The sequence below is a fragment of the Dipodomys spectabilis genome, unplaced genomic scaffold, assembly GCF_019054845.1.
Source record: "Dipodomys spectabilis isolate Male_0828 unplaced genomic scaffold, ASM1905484v1 ptg000421l, whole genome shotgun sequence".
Lineage (NCBI taxonomy): Eukaryota > Metazoa > Chordata > Mammalia > Rodentia > Heteromyidae > Dipodomys > Dipodomys spectabilis.
Genome location: NW_024871098.1, coordinates 2,641,602 through 2,653,895, shown reverse-complemented (window position 1 = coordinate 2,653,895; position 12,294 = coordinate 2,641,602). Strand labels below are relative to the sequence as shown.

At 35.6% G+C, this 12,294-nt stretch overlaps 1 pseudogene; it reads left to right on the top strand.

Annotated features, from left to right (window-relative positions):
* Nucleotides 1–587: 587 nt before the first annotated feature.
* Nucleotides 588–684, top strand: LOC122097305 (annotated as a pseudogene).
* The last annotated feature ends 11,610 nt before the right edge of the window (nt 685–12,294 follow it).

Sequence of the window (12,294 nt, the reverse complement as noted above, 5' to 3'; positions counted from 1 at the left end):
AATGGAAGGTATAATAAACAATTATATTTTGATAAAATACCTTCTAGTCTGAACAGTTCTGTTTGAACGGTTCATCTCTCTATGATCTCTTGTAACCAAGATTAGTTTTGTTCTAGTAAGAAAATCTTTGGTGTCAGGGTAAGGTATTCTGGTTGGTCTGTTCCCACATGGAAGAAGGGTAAAGGCTCAGGTAGACATTTGTTCCAGTAACACGTCATTTGGGAAAATGTCAGCTGAAGAAGTTTAGAAGTAGCTCTTAAGCAACGCTTAATTTGAATCCATTAGGTCCACAAAGCTGGATAAATAAGTACTTGAAAAAGCCATCACCTTTGGACCTATCTATAAATAATTGAGAGTATGATCAAATTCCAAATAAAAAGACTTAAGATACTCATTGACAAAAAAAGTTTGCAAATGTGAGCAATCGACTAATCAATATAATTTTTTCCACTATTCACAGAATTTTAGGGGAATAAGATCGATAGCATTGTTAGAAACAATAAGGTTTCCTTGTTACAAGTAGGCACCCATAGATATAAGCCTGTATAAAGATTCCATCATTAACTATTAAATTTAGAGGATACTACATGCTTCAGCAGCACGTATACTCAAATTACAATACAGAGATTAACATGGCACTTGCACAAGGATAATATGAAAATTTGAAAAGTATTCCATATTTTTCATTCTTCAGATGCAAGAAATGAAAAAAAGTGATTAAAAAGTTGATTACAAAATTACACGTGTAACAGTACATGTAATTTATATAATTAAATTTAGTTTGACATCAGTGTATTAAATCTTCCCCTCAGAAAGGCTTTTACATAGCATAAACTTTACAAAATTTTTCAAATTAGACAACATTGTCATTTTATCCCAAAGAAAAATAATATTAAGACCTAGAAAAAAGGGATCAATCTGTTTCTATATGGAATGCAATCGGAAAGGACACATTAATGAACCTATATATTATAAAATAATATAGAACTCAAAGTATATCTAGGAGAAAATAAATTATGAACATTATGCAAACACACAATATAGAATATTTTAAAATATACTTTTTCAGACAAGCACCAGAAATATTTTAGTTTCTGTACTACTCATTTTAACAGGTAAATTAAAATTATTTCTTATTAAAAAATCACAAACTCTGAAGAAATCATTATACATGTTTACAAAAACTATTGAATACATTTTTCCATCCAACGCAGGCAATTCACTTGGAAGAATTCCGCGGAATCCATGAACTTTTACAGTAAAATATTGGTGCTTCCGGGCATTGGTGGTTCATGCCTATAATCCTAGCTACACAGGAGGCTGAGATCTGAGCCTGGGAAGGAAAGTCTGTGGTACTCTTATCTCTAAACCACTAGAAAACTGGAAGTGGAGCTGTGTCTCAAGTGGTAGAGGGCTCACCTTGAGCTGAACAGCACAGGGATAGCTCCCAGGCCCAGAGTTCAAGCCCCAGGACCGACCAAAAAAAAAGATATTGCTCTTATTTTGATTGTGAAAATATTTTGTAGGGACACAAAAGATGGACTTGCATTTTTGAAATTTAAGAAACTTAACCCGACCATTAGGACTTCGGTGAACAATTTGTACAGCTTTTCACAACTTCATAGAGGTAGTGATACGTACTTATCCTTTTGGCAATATCAAATACAGTTTCTTCTATGTTGTTCTTCAGGCCTGTATTTATATAATGGTTCAACAGAAGGCGATCCAGCGTATCTTTGCTATCTCAATTCTCAACAGCAAGATATAAGGTTGTCAAGAGTCCTTTAGTTTGGGGAAGTGTACTGTGGCTCAAGCAGTAGAGCACTCCCCTTGAGCTGAAGAGCACAGGGACAGCACCCAAGCCCAGAGCTCAAGCCCCATGACCGACCAAAAAAAAAAAAAAAAACCACAACAACAACAAAAATCAAACAAACAAAAATATTTGGGCTGGGAAAGTGGCTCAGTGGTAGAGCGCTTGCCTTGCATACATGAGGCCCTAGGTTCGATTCCTCAGCACCACATAAGCAGAAATAAAAGCGGGAAGTGGTGCTGTGGCTCAAGTGGTAGAGCGCTAGCCTTGAGCTGAAGAGATGAGGGACAGCTTCCAGGCCCAGAGTTCAGGCCCCAGGACCAGAGCAAAAAAAAAAAAAAAAATTTAAAAAAAGAGTCCTTTAGTTTGGGCATTGGTATCTGTATCATGATGAAGTAAGAAAGAAGCCACTCTGGTATTATTCCATGTATATGCACTGTTCAGGGGTGTCCAGTCATCTACAGTTATTGCATGTGCCGCTTGAGACACCAACTCACGGACAATGTCTAAGTGTCCACTGTAGGCTTCTTGAAGAGGGGTATACTCATAATCATCCCTACTATTCACATAAGTGGTCTTTTGGGAAAGAAGTCTCCGCACTGTAGTAAGCTGAATATTTTGGCAGCCCAATGAAGAAATTTGCTTGGATTCTTCTCCAATTTTTTTTTCTTGCAATTGATACCATTCCTTACTTTTTCATCTTGTTCCCCATATTCCTAAGAATTGCCTAACCAGAGACTTTGAGTGCCAGTGGGAATGAGGTGTCCATGTATTTCCCTAATAGTTCACATTGGTTGAACTGGGAAGAAATAACTGGTGAATTTTCTGCAACTGTTTATTCACCATGATTTATTTTCTCTTTTTCCAATTTTACTATTCGAAATTATTCTAACTGGAGAGTAGGGAATTGATGGAGAGCAGAGGAAAGATATTCCTCCATATTCACATGTACACACTGAAAATGAGGACCAGTGATGTCTTCATGTGCAGCTTATTCTAGGCATGAGAAAATAGGAAATAATGCCTTCTATATAAATGATTTGGGAAATGGCAGAGCAAAAAGTGAAATGATACAACCAAAAATATAAAAGCAAAATAAATTAGGATAATTATGGAGCAATCATATTATCTATGAGAACCATGAAAGGGAGAGAGAAAGAAAGAGACAGATGTGTAATAACGTAGCTAGCCACAAAATCCATGCCTCTGATCAATTTGTAGAGCAAACAAAATTTTATTTTTTAAAAGAGATGGAAATCGAATTTATGTATTTACTTGAAATTAGTAAATACATTTTTAGTAGCCTACATAAAGAGACCTAACTTTACCAAATTACAGACAATAAAATAATTCCTTGATAATTCTAGTAACAGATCTGACTGAAATCAGTTGAATCATACTTTTCTTGTGCAATGAAGGAATAAGAGGGTAGTAAAGCAGCTAGAGAAGGCAGGGAGATTGTATCTGTGACAAAACTTGGTGGAAATTGGTATTGAGGATTTCTTACTGGTGATCCACTTGCACTGGAAGCATGATTCTGAAGTATTGCTTGCTGATTCTGAACTATTGATTTGATCATTATATTCTCCAAGAAGAAAATGAGAATTGATAGTGAAGGACTACTAATACATTTTGACCTTCTCACTAAGCACTTTCAATCATCAAAATCACATGAAGACAATAGACAGGCCTACTTTTTAGATGAAAGCAAGTGTCTTATAAAAACAAGGAATGTATGTAGTCATGCAAAGGACTTCTATTTTACCAATGTCTCATACATTTTTCAAATGTTGGGTACCAATAAATAATGGATCTATTAGAAAGCTCTTAAGGCTCATATGTTCAATAGTGAGTTCTCTTACACTATATCATGGTATTTTTTGTGTATGGTTTTAAGAATAAATTTACATTACTAACTTGAATTTCTGACAGGACAGTATCATCACTGTACATCTTGCCTCTATACTCTCATTTTAAAATTACCATCTAAGTATGTGCATTAGATAACTATATAGGAAAAAGTAGAAGCCACACTGATGGCTTATGTTTGAAAGCAGACCAAGAAAAAATAGTCCATTAGATTCTGTTTTGAAAGTAACCAGCAAAAGCTAGAAATGGATCTGTGGTACAAGCAGTAACATGCTAGCCTTGAGAAAACTGAAACAAAAAATAAATTCTGGGACAAAGCCAGGGCCTGATTTCAAGCCCTAGTATTAGAACCAAACAAATAAATTAATTAATAAGGTAATTAATTAATTAAAAATAAATTAAGTGGTCACATGTGGAGAGGCAGGTAAAATGTAACATGCGTGGTAATGGTTTATGTATTATTTTGTAATAAGGCATATCATCATTTGTCCTAATCACTAATATTTTATGTGGACTTTTTTGTACAATAAACCTGAATTTAGCATGCATGTATATGTGTGTGTACATGTGTGAACATGTGTGCATGTGTATATGTGTGCATGTGCTGTTGCAATGTTGCTTGCCAATGTGGACAGGGTGAGGCTGAAAAAAGCTAACTGTGTTGCAATGTTTTTATTTATCAGTGTTCTGTCATGTCATTTCAGTGGAACCAGCCTTTGTACATATTATTTGTCTAATAATAACATCATTTACAATATTAAGTTAGAAAAAGAGACCACTTTCAGCTCTTATTGTATGTTAGGTAAGAAGATACAGATATAATTAGTAAATTATTGCTATAAGATGATTGTCAGTACAAAATACGTATTTGACCTCTTAAATTGGTTATACTTTTAAGATACACTCATGGAGTGATTTGGACCGACTTGACCAAACAGGTATTATTCTCTGGTGATTCCTGTGAAACACAAGTTGGATAAACTCTTTCTGGATTTCTGTTGAAAATCACTTTCTTTGCAAGATTATATCTATTCTCAATAAGAGATAATCTAACCCATATTATGTTTGAATATCTCATCTTATTCATTGAAAATAAGTATTGTGGATATGCTTGTTAGATATTCCTTTCAAAAACGAACAAACAAAAAGCAAGTGTTATGTCCAGATTGTGGATGCATTTGAAGGTGTTTTGTACATGCACAGGTATCTTTACTAATGGCTCTTTTGTGGGAGTAACTATGGCAACTTTAACAAATAAGGCTTTTTAAATATCTGTTCCAATATACATAACATCTCAGAGCAAGTCTTGCAATTTCTGAAAATCCTTTGAATATTTTAGTATTATTTCATTTCATTGTCTGTAGAGCTAAAATTTCTGAACTATTGTTAAGATCTGAAAATGTAAGTGGGTACATACGCTTTCTTATGCTTCATTTTATGAAAACCCAGTTTTTATGAAAGTAAATGGAATAGAATAAAAGAATTAAGTGAATTGGGTAAGCTAATTATTAGTATAATTTTGTTTTCTATTAATAGTCCATTGAATGTAGATGATGCAGTTAAATTATTTCCTCTCTACTTCAGTTAGTTTTAGAATCTTTATAGTTATGAGTGAACTTTTAGTAGAAATAAAGGTCTTTTAAAATGATTAGGATTAACCTTTGCTTTTTGTCCTACTCCCACGAAAATGAGTTATTTTTAAGTGTTAATAGTTTATCATTATCATTATCATAGGGACTTAAAAATGCAGTAGTATTGATGTCATTTTAAACAAATTGTATTCACAAGTTGGAGAGTCTTTAATTCATAATTAGGTCTTGGTGTCTATGATTTTTAACCTCTCGTTCCTAACATTAATGATAGGTAAGAGTGCATTTTTGGGTATATGAAAGGTAAAATATTTATCTGGGGTCAAATGTGATTTTATATCAGTCTTTCTTTAATAACATTTTAAAGTAGTACATTTCTCTCAAAATGGTGGGTATAAAAAGCTATAAAAATACTTCTAATGGTAAACAATTTAGGTGAGCTACAATGTGGAAACGATTGCTCCAAAAGACCTGCAGTCTGTTTCCATCAGGAATTGGGCAGGTCATTCTTTCAGTAAGACTGTGTTAACCAGAGATGGGGTCCCCAGGCAGTGCAGTGTTGAGTGAAGGGATAAAATATGATTTCTACTATTTTGAGCTAGAAATCAAGAATGTTATAGTTTAGCAGTTCCTTTCACCAGGGAGGTATAAATTGATTATGAACTTGGAGTTTTCGTATTACAGTTACTTCTTATTTTCTTTTTTTGTTGTTGTTGGTCATGGGACTTGAACTCTGGGCTTGGGTGGTGTTCCTGCACTCTTCCACTCAAGGCGAGCACTCTACTACTTGGACCACAGTGCCACTTCCAGTTTACTAGTGGTTTATTAAAGATAAGAGTCTCACAGTCTGTCCTGCCCGAGCTGGCTTTGAACCACAATCCTCAGATCTCAGCCTCCTGAGTAGCTAGCATTATAGGCGTGAGCCACCGGTGTCCGTCTTAGTTACCTATTTTCTAACAAAGATAAAGGAAATATTATTAGCGTGTGCACAATAATTTTGGGAATTTTCCTAGAATTAGTAGACTGAGTGCTGGTATTTAGTTATAAAATAGAATGAGGTTAGTTCATATAGTGGGAATGGAACGCAGGCTAACACTTACCGTGTGTAGAATGTTGTGCTAGTAATTCCAACTCTGAAGACTTAAATATCATCATCTTAGAATTAAAAATAGAAATAGTTTCACTTTATGGGATTAATGTGAGGATTAAATTAAATACCAAAGGTAAAGTACTTGAAAAAATAATCAGAGTTTGATACTTTCTACCTGTTATTTTATCATGTGATATATTCTAATATTTTTACTGTGATATTTATATTGTCTATTTAGGATATGCAAAGTGATGTATTGATATACATTGCGTTGTTCACTTTTCTGTCATTATGAGGAAAATACCTGCAAAGAAAATTTCTGAGAAGGAAAGTATCATATTGACTCATGGTTTAAGATCAGATGTCTCCATTGTTTTTAATTATATTTTTATTAAATAGTTGTATGAAATGTTTTCCATTCAACGAATCAGTTTATAAGTACAATGGATCTTTACATAACTTTCTCACATCCTTCCAAACCTCAACCCACTTTCGTTTTTACTAGTTTCATACTATCTGCATTGAATATTATGGCTTCACTCTCTACTTCCATAAGTCTCTTTATTTCTTCCCTTTGATTTCCCCTCACATTTTCCAAGTGGTAGCCTCCTGGTATTCATTTTGTTGGATTAAAAGTTCAATTTTATAAGAAATTACACCTGCTAAATACTCCTCTACAAATAGCACGCTTTGATTAATACTGTTGTTTAACTTGCATAAAATACGCGTTCTTTTTTTGTCTGGCTGTGACTTCGTTTACTTAACATAATTTTATTTCTATCCATTTCTTTGCAAATGCTGTAACAGTCTTTATAATGGATGGGTGCAATCCAATTGTGTATATGTGCAACACTTTCTCCAACCATCCCTCTGCTAAAGTGCGTCTGGGCTGTTTCCATAAATTCTCTACGGTGAATAGTGCAGTAGTGAACATGATTGTGAGAGTGATTTTACTCTAACCTTTTGGAAAAATTCATCACTGTTTTACTGGGAGCAATCCTCTAGCCAATTTTCCAGAATTAGCACATCCCTTCCTTCAACTACATCACAAGGTTTTCAGGTCCTCAAAAACACACTACCCCCTACAGGTACCAATCAGCTAAAACCACACTGTGCCCATATTCTTTTGTTGTTGTTATTGTTTTCTTTCCGGTCGAGGTGCCTGAACTCTGGGTCCCTCTGGTGCTGTCCCTCAGCTTTTTTGCTCAAGGCTAGCAATCTACCACAGCGTCACTTCTGGCTTTCTTCTTTTTGCTTATGTGGTGCTGAGGAATCAAACCCAGGGCCTCAGGCATGCAAGGCAAGAGCTCTACCACTGAGCCACTTTCGCAGACCCGATGTGCCCATATTCTTTTAATACATTTTTTCATAAATTTACACATAATTTAGTGAGAACCTTCTATGTACTTTCCTAGTGTGGGAATGAGGTATATGACAATAGAGCAAAAGTAAGAGATATGGAATTTAATTAGCTATTATCATATTTAAAATAATTTTCAGCTCTAACTCATAGCCTCACTTAGTATTATTTTAATCTTTATTTGATTACTTCACCTATCCCCTAAATTATAACATGTGATTTAAATACAAAGGCAAAAAAGTGTGGTTTGACTTTGACACTCATGTGTGAAGATGCACAATATGGGCAAATAAAGGGATTGGAATTAATAGCCATTATCCATTTTGTTAAATGGTTTTCTCAAACTGATTCTTACAATTCATATTTCATTCCACAAGAAATGTCATAATTCCCTTTGTTTTGCTCCTCATTAAACTTGTTTCCATGTTATTTTAAAATGAAGGATGATTTCATAAATCTACTGTAGATACAAAAATATGTTAAAATATTTCAATATGTATGCATTGATATAAGTATAAACACATATATTATAAAGGTTGTAACGATAAATTATAACTTCTGTAATTGTACAATTTACTAAATTATTAAAAACATGGACGACTCAGGCCTGGAATCCTGGTTACTCAGGAGGCTGAGATATGATGATCATGGTTTGAAACCATCCTGGTCAGGAACGTCCATGAGCCTCTTATCTCCAAACAACCAACAGAAAATCAGAATTGGAACTGTGGCTCATGGTAGTAGAGTGATAGCCTTGAGAGAAAAGACTCACCCAGGCTCTTAGTACAAGAACTAAAATCTACCCCCCAAAAGTATTTAATTTACACCTGTGTAAATAGAGTATTTCCTTCACTCAAATGCACATCCATGCTCATTTGCAAGGTAACTCTGTTATGTCTGGAGTACCACATAATATTATCACTTAAGTAGAAAGTATTACAACATGGGTAAACTCTACCTCACTCATGGATTTTTCTCCACTCAAATATTCAAATCTTTCAATTATTCCCATTATTTAAAGTCATAGCTTTTTTTCTTTAATACACATAATATTGGAATTTGAATTGAGTGTCTTGTGTCTCCTAAATGGATGTTCTTACCACTTTGCCATGCCCCAGCCTAAATTATCCTGATTAACTTTCAGATAGAATCTCGCTTCCTACTTGTGTATGATCGTGGGCTCAGTCTACTTCATGTTATTCTTCCTGGAATTTAGAATAACAAGTGCCTGGCATTGTGTACAGATCTTTCTGTCCAGTCTGAGCTTTAACCACTATCCTCACAATAGTAGACTCCCACGTAGTCAGGATTTTCAAAAGTTTATCATAGGTATTTTTTAAAAAATCTTTGCATTTCCTGCAGGTTCTTGAGTACTGAGTTAATTGGTGTTTTCTTGGGTTGTTTTGTTCCTTTTGAATGTATGTGTTGAGTTGTTCCTCATTTTTCCTTTTGTTTCTTTCACTCAAGTTCTTACCTATAGTACTGAGAAACCAATTCTTCTTTCTCAAGTTAGTCAAGGTGAACATTATTTATTCCAAAACAATTCCAGTAATATTTAAACACCATCAGAAATTTCGAGAAAATGGCAGAGGAGAATCTGGTGGCTAAACAAGCTCTCACATAGAAAGCAGTTCTAGTGTTCCAATGAACAGTCTTAGGCACACCAAGTGTGCCATCACAGTACAGAGAGTTTGGGCAGAGAGGGAAAATCCAGGTAAGGAGACAGATCTGAGCATTTTCCAGCAGCCATGGCTGAGGTTGCTGTGGCGGCTGTGGTGCCATCCATAGCCACCATAATTACAACCCAGAGAGTATGGGACAAATGTGCCGGATGCAGCAGGCAAGCAGATTTTACTCAACACGAGAAAGAACTGACAAGTAGCAGATATCTTCATCCTGCAGATAGCAGACCAGAGGCTACCGAGGAACCCACACTCCAGAGTGAGTACAAAACTAACATCCTCATTCCTTCTCAAAGGGAGCAGAGGAGGGAAGGACACCCCTCCCCCCAACACTGGAGATATCCATTTTTGATGTAGACAAAAGCCTGGCTAAGTAGCTAGATCCAACTCAGTTCTTTGATGAAAACAAAAGAGTCATTTAGCGAGTCACAAGTACCTACCCTGACCTGCCATTCTCAACTCCACCTATGGGAAAGTCACCACAACAAGGCAGAGAAAGCTGCACCCACAAAGGAGTGGCTTTCTTCACTGGGTAAACAGAGCCAGAGGCTGCCCCTCCCTACAGCAGCCCTGATAATCAATTGAAACTCAGTAAACATAAACCCTGAGAATGGCTCCAGGCTGGGCTCTGTGAATGTCTCAGAAGCTAGCCCCTCAGGGAAAAACTACTGTTTGCTGAAAGGCCTCAACTTTACCCAGAACCCAGCCTTATCACAGCAACTCCAAACTAGAGGAAACAGCCACCTCCCTCTTTTGTGATACTCAAAGCAGATCTCCCTCCCACTGAACTAGCCTGGGAGGGGATCACAAATTTCTGGGTAAACCAACAGAATTTTTTCTGCCTGCCCAAACAAACTGACTTAAGAAACCAATCAAGCCACAGAAAACCAAACACCACAAGCAAACCAGAGACTCCACCAAGAAACTGGTTACTGACACAAGGAAGATACAGGATCTTCCCATCAACCCCCCAAAAACAAAATCAAAGCCGTCTTTTTTTGTATCTTTTTAAATTTTTACTTTTTAATTATAAAAATTGTTTTCATTAATCTTTTTTCTCTTCCTCTTATAACTTTTATTTTAGGTGTATGTGTATGCGTGTGTGTGCTTTTTTTAAAAAAATGTCTACTGACCTGTTGGTCTTTTTTGTTCTTTCTTTCTCATTCGTTTTACTTTTTAATCTTTTGTTCTTTTTGCATGAATTATTTGTTGTTCTGTTCACCTCCTATATACCTGTCATTGATTATAAGACCTTATCCCCAATTGTGTACATTCTTAATCCAAAAATGTATTACTCAATTCAAAACCTCTTAGGATTAAATTCCTTAATAGCAGTATTATTTATTTATACCTATAAATTATTTGAAGTATTTTTATTTTTTAGTTTTTCAGGTCTCCTTTCTATCCCTCCCCTCCTCTCATCTTATCCCCGTTCATCTCTCAATTTTACTTCTTTAAATTTTCATTACTTTTAAGAGTTTCACTTTTTAAATTTAAATATTTGTCTTTCCATTTTTTCTTGTCTCTTTTTTAAAATTTTTTCTTCTCTCTTTTCTATCATTCTTTCCAATCCATTTCCCTCTGTGAGATTAGGACTTGGTTAATTTCACTCTCCTTCTACCTTTTCACATCCCTCTAACCCTGTTTTCCCCACCTTTCTCTCTAAACATAATAATTTCTGGTTTGTCAAATTATTCTTTGGTATTCTTAGCCCATTAAAACATAGTTATTTAATGTTGAATGGACTGTATCTGTTGAACTAGATTGTATCTTCAGACATTTGACTATGCAATTACAGGACTTTGGTTGATGCTTGCCTTAAAATGGTGTTCTAGCACAAAACTGGCATTATTTTCATCCCAAATGGGCAAAACAAGCAAGAAAAACACAAGGAAAATGGCAAGTCCGGGTATCTCAATTCCCACTCAAGATAAACAGGTGACAGAACAGATAATGAATAATCCAGATGAGAGTTCCCAGAAACCTCTACAAACACTACTGGTAAACATGGTGAATGAAAAGATTGAAACCCTGCAAAGGACTCAGTGTGAACGTGTTAGGGAGAGAGAGGAGGCAAACCAAAGCTCAAAGCAGGAAGCTCATGGGCTTGAGAAAGCTACTCAAAGATTGATACTGGAATTGCATGAGCAGGTTGAGAATACTCAAAGAGAAATAAAGGAATTGTGTAAGCAGGCTGAGATCAGTCAAAGAGAACTACAGAAGTTACATGAACGTGAGAAATCTAATCAAAGAGTAATACAAGAATTGCAAGAGCGGGAAGAGCATAGACAAAGATCAATAGAGCCATTCATGGAATCCATAAACAGTCACCTGAAAGGAGTCAGGGAGACCACAAAGGGAATGTTGAATGGAGCCCAACAGAAGGAATGGGAGTCCAAGGAAACCATACCCAATCAACTAAGTGATTTGTGAGTAAACACTGAACACCAAATTAAGGAAGTAAAGAATTTCATACAAGATCTAAAACAAAGCTCCAACAAAGAATGTGAAGCCATAACAGCCGACCAATTAAAAGGAAAAGAAATGAAAAATAAAGTAGAAAGTCTTGACAGTAGGTTAGACTATGCAGAAGATTGAATCTCCGGCATTGAAGACAGCCTAGGTATTATAGAGAAAGAACATACAACTATCCAAGACAAATTCAAGAAATATGATAGATCTATTCAACACTTGGAAGACACCCTCAGAAGGCCTTATCTGACGGAAATGGGTGTAGAGGAGCACATAGAGACAGAAGGTAATGGTCTAGAAAATTTGTTTAACAGGATCCCAGCAGAGAACTTCCCAACACGCAAAAAGTTAGGCATATTCAGATACAAGAAGCTTTTAGAACCCCAAATAGATCAGACAAGAACAGGAAATCCCATCGCCCA